This window comes from Henckelia pumila, chromosome 2 (assembly GCF_033568475.1).
Source record: "Henckelia pumila isolate YLH828 chromosome 2, ASM3356847v2, whole genome shotgun sequence".
NCBI lineage: Eukaryota > Viridiplantae > Streptophyta > Magnoliopsida > Lamiales > Gesneriaceae > Henckelia > Henckelia pumila.
The window spans coordinates 190,906,134-190,930,902 of record NC_133121.1 but is presented as its reverse complement, the minus strand read 5'-3'; the positions used below and the strand labels follow the sequence as shown (position 1 = coordinate 190,930,902).

The 24,769-nt window shown below is 37.1% G+C and overlaps 1 non-coding gene across 1 annotated transcript; it reads right to left on the bottom strand.

Moving 5' to 3' along the window:
* Positions 1-1,738: 1,738 nt before the first annotated feature.
* LOC140885973 (small nucleolar RNA R71) lies at positions 1,739-1,844 on the bottom strand. The gene has a single exon (XR_012151383.1). It is a non-coding gene; the product is annotated as a small nucleolar RNA R71 (small nucleolar RNA).
* Positions 1,845-24,769: the final 22,925 nt, after the last annotated feature.

The window sequence follows — 24,769 nt, the reverse complement described above, 5'->3', positions numbered from 1 at the left end:
GATTTTTGAAGAATGATTGTGCGAGAGTAAGGCGCGCCCGCGCGAGGTACTGAGCGCCCGCGCCGTCGGATTTTCAGATTTGTGGAGTCCGAGTTTTTATGGAAACTTTTGGGTTTTTTCTTGGGCTTATTTTGGACGATTCTTAGGGCATATAAAAGGGATTTTTTTGAGTCATATGGGCATCTATCTAGCCGCCATACACACAATAACTTTTGAGAGCATTATTTTGTGAGATTTTGGATCGTGGTTTGAAGAATACTTGGAACGAAGACGGAGCTTTTCAACCGGACACGGAAGAAGAAAGACTACGGATTTGTTATTTCATCTTTATTTATTTCTTTTGATTGTGGGATTATGGTTGAATTATTAAACATGATTTGGTTTGTTTTGAATTTGAGTATGAACTAAAATTTTCTTGTCTAGAGGTTGATGTAACCTGGTTGAGACATATTCATGAATCTTTGATTTTAATGAATTGAATTTCTATAGATTAATTGTGTTTCTAGAATTGAATGTCTTCTCGATTTACTGGCCATAAATTGAGTTGTTATATTTATTTGGAATCCGGCACTCGGGAGAGGGGATTTTGAATAAGATCAATAGAAACTACACTATTAATTGTTTATATAGCTCAGGAGAGTGTATAACTTTAATCGAACCTTTAAGGAACATCGTTTTACACATATCATTACAGCTAGATTTTTAATAGGGATATTGAAATTGAACTGTAGTTGATACACTCTATTTGTTGCTCGGGAGAGGAAAATTATAATAATTTAAGTGTTCTTGGTTATTAATTGAAAGAGATTCATGAAATAGATTATTTAGGAATGAATATTGTCGAGACCAGGTGAAATCAAAACCCTCTAGACCATTTCTCGTTGATTGATAATCTTTTAAGAATTGTGTGTGCGTGAGCTTGATATTTTCTTTTAGTTATTTAATTATTCAACAAATCCCTAAAGTTTACTTTTCTAAATAAAATTAGGACTATTATAATTACAAGTACTGAATATTTTCAGTTCACTCCTTGTGGAAATGATACTTGATTCATCACTTTATTAAAGCTTGATACTCTTACGCTTGCGAGTATTTTTCACACCAAGTTTTTGGCGCTGTTGTCGGGGAAGTAATTTTTTATTTTGTTTATTCTTGTTACCAATTAGTCTAAGTTTTAATTTAGAGCATTATTTATTTTATTTTTAAGTACTAATAAAGTGTTGTTGTTCTTAACTGCAGTTTATGTGAAGAATTCAAAGCGTGAATTCTTTACTCTTTGATCCAGAGATCAAACGAACTGCACGTGCTTTGAGAAAAGCGAGGAGAGAAGAACAACAAAACATGGCAGAAGAAAATGTCAATGAAATTTCCTTGGTGCCAATCAAAGATCATTTCAGGCCGACGATCCAGGCTCACTATTCTGGAATCGCTCGAGGGACAATAAATGCCAACAACTTCGAGCTGAAGCCGACATTAATCAACATGGTTTAGCAGAACCAGTTCAATGGAAGCGCCACAGCTGATCCTCACTTTCACTTGCGCACTTTTCTGGAGATTACTGATACAGTAAAAATGAATGTTTTTTCTGAGGATATTATACGTTTACGCTTGTTCCCTTTTTCTCTCAGGGACAAGGCACGGAGCTGGTTGCAGTCATTGCCTCTAGGAAGCATAACAACTTGGGAGGACATGGCTGTGAAATTTTTAGCAAAGTATTTCCCACCGGCCAAATCCACCCAGCTGAAGATTGAGATCAGTACCTTTCATCAGCATGTTTCAGAACAGCTATATGAGGCATGGGAAAGGTACAAAGATTTTTTTAGGCTTTGTCCTAACCATAATTTTGCAGATTGGGAGGAAATAGAGCTTTTCTACAATGGGTTGAACATGTCTACAAGAATGTCTGTGGATTCTGCTGGTGGTGGTACCATATTTTCCAAGGACCCCATTCAGGCCTATGAGATGCTGAAACAAATGACTATCAATAGTTATCAATGTTCATCTGAATGCATGGGAGTCAAGAAGGGAGTGTACAGTGTTGATCCTCTCACTTCCATCACTGCACAATTATCTGCGTTGACTACACAAGTTGCTGCTCTGAACAAGGTGAATGTAGCAGAACCTGCAGGTGTGTCGGTTGCCATAGAAGAATCTCATCCACCTGAGGAAGCTCAGTACATAAATCCCAGAGACTATGGAAATTATCGAGGTAATCCTCCGCCCAATACTTATCATCCTGGCTTACGTAACCATGAAAATTTTTCCTATGCCAACAACAATAATGTGTTGAATCCCCCTCCGAGATTCAATACAAACAAAGGTAAAGGAAAGACGTCATTGGAGGATGTTGTCGCTACATATGTCAATGAATTTAACAAGAGGATGTCGAGGACTGAGACTCGAATGGACAGCATGGAGACACATATGTGCAGTTTGGGGGCTATCATGAAATCTATGGAAACACAGATTGGGCAGCTTGCGAATACTTTGAAAGATCAAAATCGAGGACAATTTCCCAGCAATACTGAAGTGAATCCAAAGGAGCAATGCAAAGCGGTGGAGTTAAGAAGTGGTAAGAAGTTAGAGGCTGAGGATCAGAGCAAAGCCAAGGAAGTTGAAAAACCAGTGGTTGGAGAAATCATTGTTGAAGAGCCCAAGAAAGAATCAGAATCAAAACCAATGTACAAGCCACAGCTTCCTTAACCACAGCGGTTCAAGAAGAATGCACTTGATGAGCAGTTTTCCAAGTTCCTAGACATCTTCAAGAAGATACACATCAATATTCCATTTGCAGATGCCTTGGAACAAATGCCCAACTATGCCAAGTTCATCAAAGATGTGATGTCTAAGAAGAGGAGATTGCAAGACAATGAATTGCTGAATCTGACAGAAGAGTGCAGCGCAATCCTGTAGAAAAAGTTTCCACAAAGCTTAAGGATCCATGGAGTTTTACTATCCCTTGTTTTATTGGTGGTTCTAAAGTAAATCGAGCTTTATGTGATTTAGGAGTAAGTATAAATTTGATGCCTTTTTCTGTCTACAGTACTTTGAAGCTTGGAGAAGTCAGAGCGACCACCATCACATTATAGATGGCTGATCGGAGTATCACATATCCACGGGGTATTGTGGAGGATGTTTTGGTGAAGGTTGACAAGTTCATATTTCCTGCAAACTTTGTGATTTTAGACATGGATGAGGATGAAGAAACTCCTTTGATTTTTGGGAGACCTTTTCTAGCTACTGCACGAACGCTAATCGACGTCCACAAGGGAGAGCTCACAATTCGAGTTGGTGGTGAAGCTATGATTTTCAATATTTATCACACCATGAGGGGACCAAACGAGGTAAGTACATGTAAAAGTATTAAAATTATTGATTCTCATAATTCTTTTTCATGTGCAGGAATTACTGATCCACTAGAAAGATGTTTGGTGGCGGATGAGGTATTTGATAAGGAAGAGGATTGGGAGCTACATGAACAAGAAGCATTCCTTGAGGGAGCTCCGAAAGAAAAAATGTTGAGTACTAAGGAATCTGAAGCATTGGAAAATAGTGCACCAGAGGTATCTGCTGAAACTCATGATCTTAAAGAATTGCCTGCACATTTATGTTATGCATTCCTTGGTAAGAATTCTACTTGTACTGTCATTATTTCTGCTCATTTGTCTGAGGTCGAAAAGGATAAGTTGTTAAGAGTCTTGAGAAATTTTAAAATTGCTTTAGGATGGTCAATATCTGATATTAAGGGTATTAGTCCAACAATCTGCATGCATAAAATTTTGATGGAAGAGTCTTATACCCCTTATGTTGACCATCAGAGGCCGTTGAATCCCGCCATGAAAGAAGTAATTAAGAAAGAGGTTTTAAAATTTTTGAATGTGAGTGTAATTTATGCTATTTTTGGCAGTAATTGGGTGTCTCTTGTTCAAGTGGTGCCTAAGAAAGGTGGGATTACTGTAGTTAAAAACAAAAATAAAGAGTTAATCTCCACACATACAGTAACTGGCTACGCGAGTTTGTATAGATTATAGGAAGTTGAACAAATCTACTCGTAAGGATCATTTTCCACTTCCTTTCATTGATCAACTGCTTGATAGATTTGCTGGTTATTGCTATTACTGTTTCTTAGATGGTTATTCAGGGTATAATCAAATTGCTATAGCACTGAAGGATTGAGAGAAGACTACTTTTACGTGTCCATATGGCATGTTTGCTTTCAGGAGATTGCCCTTTGGCTTGTGTAACGCACCAGCGACTTTTCAGCGGTGTATGATGACAATTTTTGCGGATATGGTGGAAGATGCGATGGAAGTTTTTATGGATGATTTTTCAGTTTTTGGTTCCTCTTTTGATCATTGCTTGCATAATCTTTCTCTTGTTTTACATAGGAGCCAAGAAAAGAATTTAGTTCTCAATTGGGAGAAATGTCACTTTATGGTTCAAGAAGGCATTGTCCTTGGACATAAAGTGTCATCAAATGGATTAGAGGTAGATAGAGCCAAAGTGGTCGTCATTGAGAAGCTTCCACCTACAAAGAATATCAAGGGCATTAGAAGTTTCTTAGGCCATGCGGGATTTTATCGGCGGTTCATAAAGGATTTTTCTAAAATCACTAAACACCTATGTAATTTGCTTGAAAAAGATTCTACTTTCATATTTGATGATGATTGTTTGCAGGCCTTCGAAAATATCAAGACAGCGTAGATCACAACACCCATCATGGTTGTACCGGATTGGAAGGAGTCTTTTGAGCTGATGTGTGATGCTAGTGACTATGCCATGGGGGCTGTTTTGGGCCAGAGGAGAGAGAAGATGTTTCGAGCTATTTATTATGTCAGTCGCACCATGGATGCCGCACAGCAAAACTACACTACTACAGAAAAATAGATGCTTGCATTAGTTTTTGCTTTTGATAAATTTTGTCCGTATTTAATTGGCACTAAAGTAGTTGTTTACACTAACCATGCAACGATTCACTACTTATTTGCCAAGAAGGATGCCAAGGCATAAGGTGGATTATGATCCTACAAGAATTTTATTTTGAAATCAAAGATAAGAAGGGTAGCGAAAATCAGGTTGCTGATCACTTGTCGAGATTGGAACTATGAGATGTTAAGGAGGAAGAAAGCATAAAAGAATTGTTCCCAGATGAACAGATTTTTCAGGTAAGTTTCTCTATTCCATGGTTTGCTGATATTGCTAATTTTTTTGTCGTGTGATACTATGCCTCCAGACTTGAACCGACATCAGATGAAGAAATTTTTTAATGATGTTAAGTTCTACTTGTGGGATGATCCCTATGTTTTCAAGCGGTGTGCCGATCAAGTGATTTGGCGATGTGTGGCGGGTCAAGAAGCACAAAAAATCCTAGAGCAATGCCATTCATCACCATATGGAGAACATTTTGGAGCAACACGGACTGCTGCTAAGGTACTACAATCTGGTTTTTATTGGTCTACTTTGTTTAGAGATAGTTACACCTTAGTGAAATCATGTGATAAGTGTCAAAGAACGGGGAATATATCTAAAAGGCATGAATTACCCCTCACACTAGTAGAAAAGTCGCAAAAGACTTCGGTTATTAACTGAAGTCGTAGGTAGATAATTACCGAAGTAGTGTCACGTGAAGTAATAGGGTACTATTTTACTTCGCGTTATAACCGAAGTCTTAGCCCTGAAATTACCGAAGTCTTTGGTTGGTTCATGGAGCCAAAACCGGTTCAGGGTTGGACCGATGCCGAAGTAAAAACATATCTTTTACTTCAGCAATTTCATTAATAAAGAAGTAAAAAACTTTCTTTCACTTCGTCGATTAATGAAATTTCCGAAGTAAAAGATATATTTATACTTCGGCAATGGCGCTAATCAACGAAGTAAAAGACATTTGTTTACTTCGTTGATTATTGAAATTGCCGAAGTAAAAGATATGTTTATACTTCGGCAATGGCGCTAATCAACGAAGTAAAAGACATTTGTTTACTTCGTTGATTATTGAAATTGCCGAAGTAAAAGATATGTTTATACTTCGGCAATGGCGCTAATCGACGAAGTAAAAGACATTTGTTTACTTCATTGATTAGTGAAATTACCAAAGTAATAGAAGACATATGACTGCAACATTTACATTGACTGATGAAGTAAATAGTCTATTTAATTTCATAGGTTATGTATTGTGGTGAAGTAATAATGCCACAATATAAATATATTTTTGAAACTTAAAATAGACTATAAAATATTCATATATTCATACCAAAATGACGAACATCCATGAATTCACAAGTATATCCACCAAAATAACCCAAAAATATGCATGTATCCACAATTATTTCCACAAAACTAAAATTCTATCCACAGAGACAAAACAAAGTATTATCCTAACGTGCATGACACATTTAGGCACCTACATAGTAGGAGTAGGCGAATTCAATGCATTCACTTGTAACTTCATCAAATTTATCAAATTTAAACAGCTCGAAAATTTCCACTTACATTTCCAACCCTTGCTATGCTGCAAAAATTTAACGAATTCCTTGCACCTGCAAAAATTAAAAAAAAAGGGGGGGTTAAGCATGCTAGTGTATGAAAATGGCTACTGTAGAAGAAAGAAATAAAACCCATTAAAACCAATCATTTACACAAATCTCCAAGCCACACAAATCTCACGGAGCTTGATCCATGAATCCATTTGTATAATAAAATTTCAAAACAACTATAATACATATTTCAGAGGCCAAAATAGGAAGCGTTATATACAAAAGTAAATTAAAATATGAATTCAAATACAAAAAAAAAAAAACAATTTCATAGTACCTCAACTTCTCCAACTCTGCAGCATACTTGTCCCTGAATAAAAAAATGCCGAAATGAACAGGATACATTTTAAGTATGGGCATTCAGCTCATGGAGCCTGATCCATGAATCCATGCGTAGAATTAAATTTCAAAACAAGTATAATAGATTTAAGAGGCAACAGACCAAACACATAAAGACCAATTACAAGTTCAAAGCAGGAACAAAATATAAATAGCAAATCCTAGGAAACACAAAATAATAATAATACTTCTAAAACTAGAAAAGAATGAATGAATTAAAAAAAAAGCAGTAATCCAAACCTATCTTCCGTCTGATATCGTGCCATTCTGGTTGCAGCCCACCTGTTGAAAAATAAGATTATATACAAAAAACACTGAAGAACTTAACAAAAAAAATTGCATGCCTCCTCTTTGTAGTCCTGCAAATAAAAGGGGTAATGTTGATAAGTAAAGAGATCATCACATAAAAATAACACAAAATACAAAGCAATACGTACAATGAAATAATCGCCACAGTCACGGCGATGCCCCCAAAAAAAGAATCCCAGAACATTGAACCTTATCTGAGAGTGGAATACTAGAATGAAAGTAAAAACAAAAAACAAAAGGATGTTTGTAAATAAGATGGTACAAAACCATAGCTTAATAGTAAATTCAAATCATTATGTTTGTAAATAACATGGTACCGAACAATAGCTTAATATTAAATTCAAATCATTAGCATATGGCCCAAAGTTAGATCGCAAAACCAGGATAAGTTGGCGTCACTTTTTAAGAAGGAAAACAAGCCTTGAATACTTGCAAGTGTCCCTACCAACTTTTATATATGCATACATAATAAAGATTGTGATAATCTTTCATGCAGCCGCCAATATTACCTTCTTCCACTGAAAGATCATAAAGAAAAAAGATCACAATGAGATGAGAGTAAAATATTCTCGGCCAGCAGCAGCAGCACAATATTACCTTCTTCCTAGCGTATCACACATCTATCTCTATCAATGTAAATTATTTTTTTAGAAACAAATCAGTATATTATATAAACAAAATTCCTAGCGTACGATATAATACAATTTATACAAAGTGCAAATAAATATATAAATACAACTAACAAGATAATTAATAAAGATTCATCATCATATTACTACTAAAAAGTAACATACTAATTTAGAATACTAGTGAAATCAAGTAAAAATAATAATTATGTCGAACACCGGTTGAAAGAACCAAACATAAATATAAAATTACCTATGGATGAAAAGGCTTCGATCATGAGACAAAAGACTGATGATACTATTCAAATTAGAAGCACATAATAAAAATAGAAAAGAGAATGAAAAAAGGAACTTTTGCAAATGTAAATTAAAATATCTGCTGAATGAAAGAAATCAATTTCCTATTGTACCTCCACTTCTCCAACTTCAAAGCAAATATTTCCCTGAAGTAACCAATAAAGAAAACAATGCGGAAACAATCAGAGGATATATCCATAAAATATGGACATTCAGTTCACGGACCAATAAGAAAACAATGCGGAAACAATCAGGACACGGAGCTTGATCCATGAATCCATGTGTATAATAAAATTTCAAAACAACTATAATACATTTCAAAGGCCAAAACAGGAGCGTTATATACAAAAGTAAATTAAAATATGAATTCAACCAAAAAAAAAGAAAACAAAACAAAACAATTTCATATTGTACCTCAACTTCTCCCACTCTTCATCATACTTGTCCCTGAATTAAAAAATGCCGAAATGATCAGGATACATCTTTAAGGCTCATGGAGCCTGATCCATGAATCCATGCGTAGAATTAAATTTCAAAATAAGTATAATAGATTTAAGAGGCAACAAACCAAACACATAAAGACCAATTACAAGTTCAAAACATGAACAAAATATAAATAACAAATCCTAAGCAGCACAAAATAATAATAATACAACTAAAACTAGAAAAGAATGAATGAATAAAAAAAAAGCAGTAATCCAAACCTATCTCTCGTTTGATATCGTGTCATTCTGAATAAATAGAATAAAAAATTTTACCTTCTCACCACACTGTCAATAGATGCTTTTGAAGTTTGAAAAATATCTATAGTTTAGAATAGAAAACTCTGAAAACGCGTCCCAGCGTGGACGAATACTTTAGCATGACGGATTTGAGAATGCTTCTTAGCAGCAAGTATCGTATCTTTCTCCTCATGTTTGACCAGGTAATAGCTACCGATTCTCAATGCCTGCCAAGTCAACACTTATATTTAGCGGAAAAAAATTAGCAATATCTTATCTTGGATTGTGAAAGTAAATATCACATACCTCAAAGACACAAAACCTCTCTGAACTGAATTCCAGCAAAACAGTGCGCTTCTGAGGTTGGCAGCAAGGAACAATCTTATCACATGAATCTGTGTATCCCAAAGTGCCCTTGCAAAGATAATTCACACTACTATTAGAAATCAAACACGGCAATTCCAGTGGGAGATTCGAAATACAACTGGAATTTTCAGCGTAACAACTGATATAAGAACCACAGGGATCTGTAAAATGGCCAAGTAATCCATTTCCAAGGTCATCTGACCTAAAATTTGAAGCGTCCATTAAAGATGGATCAAATTTACATCTCTTGTAAAGAAAAACATCCTCAGGTCTGAATTTTTCAAGAGAATCTCCCAGATGGTCCAAGAAAAGCCGAGTGGCATCTGATTCTATATTTTTCTCAGCAACAAGCAAATCCCAAGGCAGGAGTATGGCCTGAGCAAACATGGCTGATTTTTTCGCTTGACCAATTTGAAACTAAAGATAGAAACAAGTAACAATCAAAAGACAGACAAGAAAGGTATGAATGCTAGCCAACTAAAAATTTACACTAGCGTGTATCTTTGGAATGAACCATATAACATACCATTTGCTGAACGGGAAATTTGTGTGTCAACAAAAGCAAGTGAAACTTCCCACTTTCATGCTCTTGCAAGTTTCTCTTGTCTCGCATAGGAGATACCAAGGATCAAGATTGTAATCTTCACTACCTGGCTTCAAATAAAGATAAGGGGAAAATCTCATCCTTCTAGTTAGCGAAGCATTACCAAAGATACTTCGGCAGGATAATGATTGTTCTGGGTGCAAATCCAAGCCGACCAATTTTTCAGGTTTGCCTTCTATAATTATGATAAAATGTTTTGCCTGAAATCATGAAGGTATGATTGACAGCAATAAATCAATAGTATAAAAGACTTGCCGTAAATCTACTAAAAATTGTACAAGGTGACATGGATGAAAAGAAAGCCCAACCTCTAAAATCCTACCAATTTCCCACACTACTGAAAGCACTGGAACATCAAGTACGACATCCATGCCACCAGTTGCATCAACAAGTTGCAATCTTCCAGAAGACAAAGAAATCTGAAAAACAAAAAAGGAGGCGTGTTATTTTAATTGTTCATAGCTTCAGCACAAAACATTAATTTCAGAAAATGTAAAAGGCACTATACATTACTTATATCTGCCGCAATCATGATAAATATAAGAATATCACATGCCAATTGCCACTTAAAGAGATAAGAGATTCAATCATTACGACCTTTAGAGTTCCAACTACAAGCACACCAACGTCTTCTGTGTGTATTACTTTTCTGATTGATTGTGCATAAAATCTTCCACACAAGATACAATATTTTTCGAACAAATACTACCACAAGAATCAGCACTGTTATTCCAGTCACCGAGAATTTTCTTCCATGAGGCCTCACAATAAGAGATTAAATGACCAATAGGAAGCACCTGAATATCATAGTCAAGTCAAATATTCCTTGATAATTAAAGCCCCACCAGTTAATCTGTCAAGAACTTTTTAATAATTGCAACTGGAGACCAAGAATTTTAACATCAGAAACTAACCACTATCGACTTACCAATCTCAATTGGTTATGAACCTTATGGTCAACTGGACACAAACTAAGTTTGCGACACAAACTAAGTTTGCATAATTCTAGAAGGACACCATGTTGTCAAAGAAAAAATATCATGTGATGGTGACGGCAAACTAAATAAGGTATAATTTTGATAACACCGAAAGGAATTTTACCCGAACATGAAAAACAGATTGAGGCAAATGTGAAAGAGCATATTTCTGAGCCAGTCCTTCCTTCTGGAATCACCTTGTAATAGTTTCCATAGATTAATTTTTTAAGGGAAAGGGAAAAAGATTGAGAGGTAACTTGTCAAATTTGGAAAATGCGAGTAAAGATATTACATGTTTCGATCCCAAGATCTCCTTATCAGATAAAACCTCAGTAAACTTTTTTTTCTAAAACATGAGGCAGTGGCATAAATCTCTCTAAAACTCAAATCCAAGCAACCTACAACCATAAAACATCAAAATAGATCGGGAAACGGCCGAAAAAACGCAACTAATTCCGAAAACAGAAAAGAAAAATGGGAAATTTCCTTATGGAATGGGTATCGAGAGATAGATTGCGACGATATCTTACCAAATATATAGTCAACTTAACATTTCCGTCAAAAAGGTGGAGTTGGAAGGCTGGAGATTCAAATCGGCGGAGCTTGGGCTGAAGAAGAAAGGGGATCGCGATTTTTTTTTTCTCCAAGGATAAATGTTAGAAAAGCGAAAGGGAAATTAAATCTAAGGTTACCGGTTGTTCTTTTTTACTTCAGCAATTATAATTATAAATTTTATTTTTTAACTTTTTACTTCGTCAAAATTAATATACCGAAGTAAAATGTTACCAAAAATGATTAGTGAAGCCCGTGTTTTTTGAATTCTGAAGTAAAAAATGCGTTTTTACTTCACTAATATTATTACCGAAGTTGATTGTTTCATTTTACTTCGTAAATAATAATTGCCGAAGTAATAGGTAGCAAAGTAAAAAGCCAAAATTCTACTAGTGTCACAAATATTTTAGAAGTCATGAATTGTTTGATGTGTGGGGTATTGATTTTATGGGTCCCTTTCCCCCTTAATTTGGTTACACTTATATTTTACTAGCAGTCGATTATGTGTCGAAATGGGTGGAAGCAATTGCCACCTCTACTAATGATGCTCGTGTTGTAGTAAAATTTCTGCAAAAGCATATTTTTACATGGTTTGGAACTCCACGAGCGATAATCAGTGACGAAGGTACACACTTCTACAATAAAATTTTTAATACCTTGCTCACTAAGTATGGTGTCAAGCATAAGGTGGCATGTGCATACCATCCTCAAACCAATGGCTAGGCGGAGATTTCTAACTGGGAAATCAAGTTAATCTTGGAGAAAACGGTTAAGACGAATCACAAAGATTGGGCAATCAAGTTAGATGACGCCATTTGGGCCTATCGCACTGCGTTCAAGACACCTATTGGGATGTCTCCCTATAGGTTGGTGTTTGGTAAGACTTGTCATTTGCCATTGGAGTTGGAGCACAAGGAGTTTTGGGCTATCAAGAAGCTGAACATGGATATCGAAGTATCCGGGGAGTTGCGGAAATTACAACTGAATGAATTGGATGAATTTCGAAATAAAGCTTATGAGAATGCCAAGATATACAAGGAGCAAACAAAGAAGTGGCATGACAAAAACATTTTGTGTAGGGAATTCGAAACGGGTCAAAAAGTTTTGTTATTTAACTCTCGTTTGAAATTATTTCCAGGAAAGTTGAAAACGCGATGGTCCGAGCCTTTTCTCGTGGAGAGTGTTTATCCACATGGTGCCATTGAACTGAAAGGTACAGATGGACGAACTTTCAAGGTGAATGGGCAAAGAGTCAAGCATTACTTTGGCAACGAAGTAACACATGCGTCTAGCACATTGCTTGAGGACCCCAAATAAAGACTGGTATCTGTCAGGCTGAAGAGTCTAAACCAAGCGCTTTTTGAGAGGCAACCCAAACTTTTTAGTTTTTTAGTCTTTACTTTTGTTTATTTTCGTTTATTTTTTGTTTCTTTTTATTAATTATATTTTTGTGTGTTTTGGAAGTGATTTTGATTTTTTTTATGTTTTTTTATCAGGAATTTCGAGCTTTAGTTCAAACACCAGGCGCGCCCGCTCCATCCTCTTGTGCGCCCGCGCCCTGAAACCCCAATAAAAATTGAAAAATACGAGCCAAAGGCGCGCCCGCCCCGATCGCTAGTCCTATTATTGCGAAGTATTGGCGCGCTCTCCCTACATTACTGCGCGCCCGTCCCACTACTAGTCCTGTTTTTGCGAACTTAAGGCGCGCCCGCGCGGCTCCTGGACTACATCTCTAACCCTGAGTGCGAAGTCTCGGTGCGCACGCCCTACTTACTAAGCGCCCACCTCATTTCTATTTAGCCCTATATCCGATTATTTTCCCCCTTCTCTTCTTCACTTTGGCCACATTCTCTCCAAATTCTCTCTAACCCTATTTCGTCTACACGAAGCTTTTCTACTTTTGAAAACCACTTCCATATATTCTTCCTTCTTCCTTCCTTATTCTTTAAGTGAAGGGTTTGCGGTTCTATTCCGATCTTTATCTCAGGGCGTTCGAAGTCTATTGGCTTAAAAAGGGGGAAGCTTTTGCCTTGTTTATTATTCTCTCACGCATCCGGAGTAAGTGTTTCCTTATTGAAATCTCAAATTCAAATTGGGTGGTAATTATATAAGATTTCCGTCTATTGTCGTGATTGGGTTTTGAAGTGTGTGTTGATTACACAATTGTGGCATGTTGGATTGCGTTTGGAGTAATTGAATTGTTTATTGTGGGTTCTAATCCAGTTTGGGGGAGTTTTCGATTATTGAAATTTAGTCAATTGTTTTTGTTGAGTGGACTGCATACCAAGTGTTTGAACATTGGCGCCTAAGAAGAAACTGAAATCTGTTGCTTCTTCTTGTACTTTCGCTCTGGCTCCAGAACCCCATCGTTTTTGGAACGTTACTGCTGAAGAGCATTATCAGAGCTGGTTAGGAAAAAAAAAATTTGGCAGAGCATGGTTTTGATATGTCCATGGGCTTTGAAAACGATAATTTCATGAGTACTATTGGTCGAGCTGTGGCCGCTCTTCAGTGGCAAAAATTTGCTTAGCCACCACAATATGTAGTCGTACCGTTGGTCTGTGAATTCTATGCGAACTTGAAGGTTAAGCATATGCAATTAAAGGTGTTGGTTCGTGGGAAGTTAGTCTCATTTGATGCTCATACTATCAATACCATGTATAACCTTCCGCCTGTGTTTCATGACGAGTATGTGGAGTACAAAGCCAATGAAGTGTATTATTCGGCGATTCTGAGCCGAATATGTATTCCAGGAGCGGAGTGGCGATTGGGCCGTGATCACTTGCCCTCAAAACTAAAGAAAACTGAGTTGATTGTCCACCTATCTGACCAAAAATTTTGAATTTATGGAACCAAGTGAACGATTGAACTCTTATATACTCTGTGATTTGTACCTGCATTTGAATCTTGAAACATACAAACATAGAGATGATTGAGGCATTGTTTGGATTTTGGGCTTGATTTTGTTGAAAAATGTTTATCCTTAGTTTCCCATTTGAGCCTACACTGTTATGAGTGCATGAGGTACAAATATCTGAAATTGTTGGAAAATCATCGTTTACTATTGATGATTATTTATTCTACACTGATTGGAATTTGTATGAATTGATTGTGGATTGAGACTTGTCTAGAACTAGTTCAGACACCCCTCGAGGCAAAATACGGGCATGACTGTGATTAGGAATTATTTAGGCAATTTTTCTGACAATTCGTTTGTGCCTTTCAAGCTACCCCATTAATGCATGTTATCCCTAGTACCTTGTTTGAGTCTTATTGAAAATTGAATGGCATGCGTGCAAACGTGTGATAAACCCCCATTCGTCATCGTTTCAAGGTCCTACATTTACTGCCTGAACAGCCTAAACACTATTTTTTACCTTTAAGGGAGTAATTTGAATGTTAGAATTTTATGTGCTCCTAGTTTATAGTTGTGAATATGGAATGATGTGGTGGAGGAATTAAAAAGAAAAACAAGGGTAGTAGAAAAAAAATGAGATGAAAAGGGGATTTTAAAAAAATGATGAATGAAAAATTGTGAAAAAAATATGTTGTGGAAAAAGAAAATGAATGAAAAAATCAATGGGGTGAAGAAAAAGTGTGAAATTTGAATGAAAAGGAGTGAAAATTAGAGATTGAACATCATTTACTCCATCTTTTGAATTCTTATTCCTTCGTTTGTAGCCATGAGCTAGGTCTTACATTATAAGCTGATTAAGACCTATTGACCGAGTCACAGTTGCCCAATATACTAGTGGAGAAGGGTTGCAAGAGTCTAGCCTTTGGATTGTTGATTAACACTTTTAATGAGTATGAATTTTTTATCGAAACACGCACACATTGATTTTATTTGAATTAACCCGATTGTTAGTATTTTTTATTTAATTTACTTACTTTGATCATGTGTTACCTTTAAAAGTCCTCATGATTTGTGAATGTTTGAATTGAGTTCAGAGAAAGGTACTTTGAAACATGAGTTGCGGAGTTTATGAGTTTATAAGGTTTAGCGGTTTTTCTTGATAAATAATTTTTCAAGTGTTAGTAGGTTGGATATGAGTGGATTTTAATTGTTTTTAAAATCCATACAAAGGCCATTGACCCATAGTCATTTTTTTGAGTTTTGAGTTTTGTGTTACTTTTGCTCGGGACGAACAAAAGTTCAAGTTTGGGGGAATTTGATAAGTGCATTTTATGCACTTAATTTGTATATGATTTTACTTGACTTTTGTGAGTTATTGGTAGATATCGCGTCAATTATTGTTGCTTGTGTATTTGTAGGAATTAATGGAGCATGATGAAGATAAGTGGAAATATGATTAAAAGATGGGAGTTTAAAGGAAGAATCAAGAGTGGAAAGAGAGAAGAAAAATGCCAAACTCGAGCTTAAGGCGCGCCCGCGCTGAATGAAGAGCGTCCGCGCCGTCTGAGAAGATTTGAAGAGAAAATTGCGAACATCAGGCATGCCCGCGTTGATCCTTTGAGCGCCCGCACCGTATGGTGATTTTTGAAGAATGAATGTGCGAGAGTAAGGCGCGCCCGCACGAGCTACTGAACGCCCGTGCCGTCGGATTTTCAGATTTGAGGAGTCCGAGTTTTTATGGAAACTTTTGGGTTTTCTTGGGCTTATTTTGGACGATTCTTAGGGCATATTAAAGGGATTTTTCTGAGTCATATGGGCACCTATCTAGCCGCCATACACACAATAAATTTTGAGAGCATTATTTTGTGAGATTTTGGATCGTGGTTTGAAGAATACTTGGAACGAAGACGGAGCTTTTCAACCGGACACGGAAGAAAGACTATGGATTTGTTATTTCATCTTTATTTATTTCTTTTGATTGTGGGATTATGGTTGAATTATTAAACATGATTTGGTTTGTTTTGAATTTGAGTATGAACTAAACTTTTCTAGTCTAGAGGTTGATATAACCTGGTTGAGACATATTTATGAATCTTTAATTTTAATGAATTGAATTTCTATCGATTAATTTTGTTTCTAGAATTGAATGTATTCTCGATTTACTGGCCATAAATTGAGTTGTTATATTTATTTGGAATCCGGCACTTGGGAGAGGGGATTTTGAATAGGATCAATAGAAACTACACTATTATTGTTTATATAGCTCGGGAGAGTGTATAACTTTAATAGAACCTTTAAGGAACATCGTTTTACACATATCATTACAGCTAGATTTTTAATAGGGATATTGAAATTGAACTGTAGTTGATACACTCTATTTGTTGCTCGAAAGAGGGAAATAAAATAATTTAAGTGTTTTTGGTTATTAATTGAAAGAGATTCATGAAATAAATTATTTAGGAATGAATATTGTCGAGACCAGGTGAAATCAAAACCCTCTAGACCATTTCTCGTTGATTGATAATCTTTTAATAATTGTGTGTGCGTGAGCTTGATATTTTCTTCAAGTTATTTAATTATTTAGCAAATCCCTAAAGTTTACTTTTCTAAATAAAATTAGAACTATTATAATTACAAGTACTGAATATTTTCAATTTACTCCTTGTGGGAATGATATTTTATTCATCACTTTATTAAAACTTGACACTCGTATGCTTGCGAGTATTTTTCACACCAAGTTAGTTGATTAGTGTTCAACTGTGATAACTTATGGGGTTTGAGTAAGCTAGTTGTAACTCTTTGACTTGTGGTTAGTCTATGCTTTTTCCTAGGATTGACCTAGTAGTAAGTGGACTATGTTAGTGTCAGCGATGAGTTGATTCATCAGGGGGCATGAGTTTTGTTCTAGGTTGTTTCCTTAGAAGAGTAGTATGATAACCTTCGTAGGTTGAGACTTTGTGATAACTAGTTTTCATCAGGAGGCCAGGTCGAGTATATGCCGAGAGTTGTGGACTATGACCATGACTAGACGCGATGGGGCGCGACCCTATGCCAGTGTTACTCTGGGATTTTTTGTACTTCAGGGGATTACCTGGGAGCCTTTGTGCTTCAGGAGATGGCGGTGGGAAGGCTACTCAGTCTAGGAATTTGGCGACAGTCAAAACGGGGTATGACCTTGGATTAGATATCAGGTTTGACATCATTGGCTAGATATTGTCTGGTGTGTCAGAGATATTAGTTTGAAAGTTCTGCTGTGAGAACCAGTCTCGGAGGGATTTCCTTGACGAGTGTGTGCTTTGAGCGGATAGGTTTTGACCTATGAGATACAGCTAGACAAGTGGATCTAGTAGATGATTGGATTCTCTTGTGATATGGCGATCCAGTACATGAGGTTGTAGACTGTCTGGGACATTGACTCGGAGGAGAGTATTTTCCAGCGATGAGAGTTTTCCTCAGTAGTGGATTATATCAGATGCTAAGGATTGTGCAGGACTATTTGAGGCGTGGAGGAAGCACAACTTATGCAGTGTACACTTGGTGTGATTCCAGGTGGGACATCGTGGTAGGCTACCTCAGTCTTAAATTGTTGCACAGTCTTAGCAAGGGATATAATCAAGAGCGTGTTCGAAGATTTTGGGAATCTTTGGGATTCTTTATATATAATTCTGGGACTCGACGAGCCGTGGTGTTCAATTTGAATGAATGAGGCAAAGGATATTTAGTCCAGTGATTTCGATAAGTACTGTCTGATAATTTCAGAGGTTGAGCGTATGAGTTTCAGTGAGATGGAAATGATCTAGGTTGATAGATCACGAACAATTCTTGGGATTAGTTTGTCTTGATGTTTTCCTTGGGTGAACATGACATCGATTAGTAGTGATAAGGTGGCACGTGAATTGTGCTAATGACCTCTAGTGACTATTGGCTAACTCTGTTAGAGTTAGGAAGATTAGTCCAGCGTATGAGATAGTTGTCAGTAGTAAGGCGCGAGATTGTGCCAATAGACTACTAATAGCTATTGTCTGGCTATCGAGTATAGGTGTGTTGAAGTCGGAGTGCTTTTGGTATTTCAAAGTGTTGGGAATAGTAAACTTGTGGCAACCGAGTTAAGGGTATTGATCGAGCCACATAGGTTTTTATGATCAGTGGTAATCTGATTTGAGTTTCACTGTGAGCTAAGCGTAAGCCACAGTAGAATCGACAAGGTCGATTAGTTGAGCCCAATATGGGATGATCAGGGTGTAGCAATTAAAAAATACTTGGAATAGTATTTTTTTGCGTAGTGCTTAAGGGTATTTGTATCTGCTACAATCTCAGAGCAGTCTGCGATTTGGGGTAATTTAGAATCTCTAAGGTTTCCGGAGATGTATAATTTGGGTTTGCTGTAACCAAGGACGATTGCAATTGGACTTGTATGGTTAAGTTAGGCGATGACTTGACAGTAGAAACAAGCAAGGAAATTGGTAGTTTCCAGTATAGTGCTTTCTTGTTTAGAAGAAGCTGAGATTAATTACAACAATTGCTTAGTGATAGAAATCGCATACTCGGGTCGAGTAAAGGAATGGATCCAGATTTATGCATCGTGTGCGAGTTGTCCACTAACAACGATATCAAGGGTTTCAACAGAGCATTTTGACAAAGTGTTCTTGTGTGGAACCATAATGTTGAATCCGATGAGTGTTGGAAGAGATAATGGACATTAGCAAGTGGACATTAGTTGTCTAATCGTGATATGTGACTTTAGCTAGGATCTAGTTCTCAAAATCTAGCAGGTTGTGTCACTAATCTTTCAGCAAGTGATGCGCAATGTCTCTGAAAGTACTGAGATAGTCGATGATCGACTTAGTAGCCAACGAGGTTTGCCTTTGGGATTGGTAAACTTTGCAAGATCAGGATGGATCGAATTCGTTCTTTCCAATTAGTGAGTCACATCCGTACAGACTGTTTGTCAAGGATATTGCGTTTCAGCAATGGACAATGGTCGGATGCGTGATATGTAGCTACTGATGATGATGTCATCAGAGACTCCAAGGTGAGTTATACCAGGTGCAATGACTGTCGAGTTTCGAAACGGAATAGGAAGTGTTTCCATATGTCTGTGCACTGTGAAATGTCCCAGTCAAGAATATTGGTGGGAGCTTACCTTAGTCTTGATGTGTGTACAGTGATTGCGAGTATGTATAACTATCAGGAGGATGTCCATCAATTGGAATTCCTAGGTGAGTAACCTATGGTCGAGATAGTAAAGACCCGATGTTAATTAACCAGTTATTTGGCAAAATTTATTGTTAATTATTTTAAAGTGCTAAATTAGAATAACTAGGCCAAATAATAAATAAGTGTGTGTTAAAAATATATATTAGTAAATATAGGAATATAAACGATATAAAAGTACATATTTAATTTTTATGGCTCACAAGAATTGGAATAAAATTGACCGGGTCAAGTTTGGACTCAATTAATAAAAGATACACACAAAGACATACATTATATTATTATCATCACCTTCTCTCTCCTTCTCCACCCAATCTCTCGTTCCTCCATTTTCATTTCTTTTTTTGCAGATATCTCCGCCGTCGTTTGCCCAATTTCAAATCCAAAAATAGTTATGGAATCCTCGCGACGAGATCTTTCTTTTGGTACCAATTTTGTTAAGCTTTGAGCTCGTTTATTCGAACACCTTTTTCCCAACCACCGTTTTTCCGCCGTGTTGCCGCCGCCGATCGTTGCTTAGGCTAGGAGAAAGATTATTTAGGTTGGTTGGAGCTCAGTTTCGAAACATTGAGGTAATTTCGTGGCTAGGGTTTCGAAAATTTGGGTATTTTTGTACAACTGAATTCCAATAATTGATATATGTTTAATTGTTGGTTGTAGGTGCTATATTTGATCCGAATTAAGGTATTGGTTATTTTTCAGAATTTATTTAAGCATTTTTTCGAAAATTTCAGATCTATTAATTGGGAATTGTCGAGTTTTAGTGCTTAATAAATTATGTTTGGAAGTTTATATGTGTTAGAAATTGTAAATAAGAATTTTTGGAATTTGATGGAATTTCTGAAAAATTCAGAATAGCGGTAATTGAGTTTCAAAAATTCTAAGGTTGTAGAAATTGGTTATTCGATCATATTATGCCTTAGGATTGTCATATGTTAGCCTTGGAAATTATTTTGGAATTTTAGGCTAAACTGTTGAATTGTTGGAATTTTATATAAGTTAATTTTGGAAATAAATATTTGCCACAGGTTTGGAGTCTTCAGAAAGTCCTTAAGAATTGTGGTAAATTTAAGTGTTCAGTGAGGTACACTCAAAACGGTATCTTACGATGTTTATGAATTCATGTAATTTATTAAGTGCTTTGTTAATTGCTATTATGTGTCTTGGATGACTTATATGTGCATTCATACATAAATTGAGATTATGTGCTGAGTTGAGTAATTATCCCTAGTTTTTATTTTTAAATAAATAATATATTTTTCTTCTTAAAATAAATTAAAAAGGGATGTTCGTCAACTAGTCACATTAATCGAATGTCATAGCATGTTGAGCCTTGACTCCTTTGACGGCTATTTTGTTGGACTCTTGAGATGTAGATTGAGTCATCAAAGGGACGAGTGGGATAGGTTTAGCCACATTCCCAGATGACAGCTCGGGACGAGTGGCCTTGCAAACCGCATTCCTAGAGCTATGTGCATGGACGAGCGGCGATTTGATGCTGCATTCCTGGCACGAGTGGCCACTATTGTTGACTTTATTCATTGGTACTCCACTTGGTATTCGTTATTCCATTGTTACCGTTCATGCATTGCATAGAATTGCATTTACTTGGTATTATTACATGTCATTTATTTACATCGCAATTTACTGGTTTGTCGTACTGGGGTCCGACCCCTGTTTTTATTTTATGTCGTGGTTGTTTTTGATGCCATGACAGGATTTCCAGGGACTTCTGACGCATCTGTTGGAGCATCAGGTAGCGGTGCCCAGTGACGGCTAGTAGTTGTTGTCTTCCCAGATATACTTATATGTATTGAGTCTGGTTTGGTATTCTGCCGGGGAGATGCCCCGAGTAGTTATATTATATACTTTGTTGTTGGTTTGATTTGAATTCAGAGTGATCGAGCCTTGCCGGCTCTCCTTATGTTTAGTCCTGGCCAGTGCGGCTGTAGGAATTGTGCTTGTGGAATATGACTCTATTTTTGAGTATATAGTGTTGTGTTGTGTTGTTTGGATTTTTCAGGATGTCCTATTTACGGGAAGGTCATGCAAAAATTTTTGTAGGCCCAAAAAGGAAAATTTTTACTCGTTTTCGTTGTTTAGACTAATTAATCCTGGTTGTTTGGTCATTAAACATTAATCAGGAGCACGGGCCCTCACATTTGGTATCAAAGAGTAACTGGGATATGCTCTAATTAGAGTCTAAGACACTCGAGTCTAGACACGTATAAATGATTGCGCATGTGAATGATTACCTGCTCTTGAATCCTTATTTGCTATGTATTAATTGACCCAGCATAGTTAGAGCTAGTATTTGACTTAAGTTTTAATTCTTAGTTTAGTATTTTGCCATATTAGACTAAGATCTGCTTTTAGTCATTTTTGTTTTAGGATTAACCATTGTATATTTTTAGATGGCGCCTAGAATGAGAGGTGGTAAAGGCAAGCAAGTGGTGCAAGAATCTGGAGCTCATAACTTTAGGGCACTGGATGATATCGTCAAGGGAAAGCGTGGTCGCCCAGCTAGTGGGGCAGCTCATATTGTGATTGAAGAGGCTGAAGTTGAGCAAGTACCACATATCCCTAGAGCAAGACAAGAAGTCAGAAATGTTGAACTTGATCATAATGTGGAGCTTTTGACTAGAAGAATTAGGGGAATGGAGTTGATGATGGCACGATTTCAGAGTATGCATCCAGCTCGATTCTTTGGTACTGAAGATGGTGGGAAAGCTGCTGGTTGGCTGAAAGGCATGAAAAATCTATTTAGAGTGATGGGATATACCTATGAGGAGAAGTTGAATTTGGCTATTTGTCAGCTCAAGGACAGAGCCCAGCTATGGCGGGAAATAAATTGGGATTCATTTTGTGCTTAGTTTCTTCAAGAATTTGCACCACCGTCTTACTTCTCTTCCAAAGAAACTGAGTTCAACTGGCTAGTTCAGGGGAACTCCACAGTGGGGGAGTATCACTCGAAGTTCTCATCTCTTCTTGCTTATGTACCACATGTTGCATCAAATGACAAGAACAAGTTGTCACGATTTATGCAAGGGCTGAACCGAACCATTTACACCTTGGTGAAGACTAGTAAGCCTACTAATTATGCTGCTGCTGTTGAGAGTGCAAAGGAAATAGAGGAAGGTTTACTATTGGAAAAACCCCAGCATAATCCTATGTATCCTCAGAAATTTGGGAGTAATGCTCCAATGTCGTCAGGTGCGCCTCTATACCGACCTTTATTGGCATATTCACCTTCACAACCATCTCAGCAGTCGAGGCAGCAAAAATTCAAAGCCAAGGGGAAACAATTTAAGAAGAAATCTCAAAGCAGTTCCTCAAGCTGAGGTTCATTTGGGGGATCAGCTAGTAGAGCTAATGATGTGTTTTGTGACCGTTGTGGTGGTAAGCACTTCACTGCTCAGTGTGTTGGAGTCCAAGGAACTTGTCATGTTTGTGGTCAGACAGGGCACTATGCTAGAGTTTGTCCTAATGGTGGGAAACAACAATTCCGGCCTCCACAGTATAGTCAGGGTTCTAGAGGACCAGCAGTCAGACCATATGCTCCTGCCCAGTCATCACATTAGTCCAGCCATCCACCACCTAGGGGTCCGTATCAGCAGCAATTTCCAAGGCCACAGCAGGCTCAGGTGCATGCACTAACGCAAGACCAAGCTAGAGATGCAGCAGGAGGTGTTATTGTAGGTATTTGTTATATCTTTGATCACCCTGCACGTATTTTAGTAGACACTGGGGCATCTCATTCATTTTTATCTGATAAGTTCATCGATGAGTATGAGAATGCTACTACGTCTTTGATGGATACCTTGTCTGTTTCTACTCATGCTGGCGTCTATTTGAGGTCTCATGAGATAGTCTTGAATTACATGATTAGATTCGATGAAAATATTATGATAACTATTCTAATAAAATTATATGTGTCCGATTTTGATTGTATTCTGGGTATGGATACATTGACTAATTATCAAGCTACCGTTGATTGTTTTCACTAAGTTGTGAGATTCAGGTCGTTCTATGGTAGTAAATGGAATTTTTATGGTAGTGATTCGCAGTTTCGTATACCATTGGTATCAGCAATAGAAATGTTCCGATTGTTATCAGCTGAGAATGAAGGGTTCATGATTTATGCTCGTGACGCAACCCAGGAAATAGGATTGACAGTGTCAGGCATTCCTGTTGTTAGATATTTTCCTTAGGTGTTTCCAGATGATATTTCAGGCTTTCCGCCTCAAAGAGAAATAGATTTCAGCATTGATTTAATGCCGGGAAAGAATCTTATTTCTATAGAACCATACCGTTTAGCCCCAGCTGAGTTGAAAGAACTTAAGGAACAATTGCAGGATCTTATGGAGAAGGGCTATATCAGGCCAAGTATGTCACCTTGGGGAGCTCTAATCCTGTTTGTAAAGAAGAAAGATGGAACAATGCGAATGTGTATCTATTACAGGCAGTTGAACCGTTCTACAGTGAAAAATAAATATCCTCTGCCACGTATCGATGATCTGTTCGATCAGTTACAGGGTACATCGGTGTATTCCAAAATTGATCTTTGTTCTGGCTATCATCAGCTCCAAGTTAGAGAAGAAGATGTTCCTAAGACAGCTTTTAGGACTCGTTATAAACATTTTGAGTTTTTAGTCATGCCATTTGGATTGACTAATGCGGCATCTGTTTTTATGGACTTAATGAACCGTGTGTTCCGAGAATTTATCAACAAATTTGTTATTGTCTTTATTGATGACATTCTGATTTATTCAAAGTCGAAAAAGGAACACAAAGAACACTTGAAACTTGTTCTGCAGACGCTTAGGGCAGCTCAGTTGTATGCAAAGTTTTCGAAGTGTGAATTCTGGTTGGAAAGAGTGGTGTTCTTAGGTCATGTTATATCAGCTCAAGGAGTCTCCGTTGATCCTAGTAAAGTTGAGGCTATTATCAGTTGGCCAAGACCGAGCAATGGTTCTAAAATTTGTAGTTTCTTGGATTTAGCTGGTTATTATAGATGTTTTATTGAAGGATTCTCTAGTATAGCCAAGCCTATGACCCAACTAACACAAAAGGATTGTCGTTTTGTGTGGACCAAGGAGTGTGAGTCTTGTTTCTAGACCTTGAAAGAAAAATTGACCACAACTCCAGTGTTAGCCTTACCTTCAGGCTCAGGTGGATTTGTTGTGTGTACAGATGCTTCTCTTAATGGACTGGGTTGTGTATTAATGCAGAACGGGTGAGTAATTGCATATGCATCCCGTCAATTAAAGCCACATGAGACCATATATCCAGTTCATGACTTAGAGTTGGCGGCCATTGTGTTTGCACTGAAAATATGGCGTCATTATCTGTACGGTGAACAATTTGTGATTT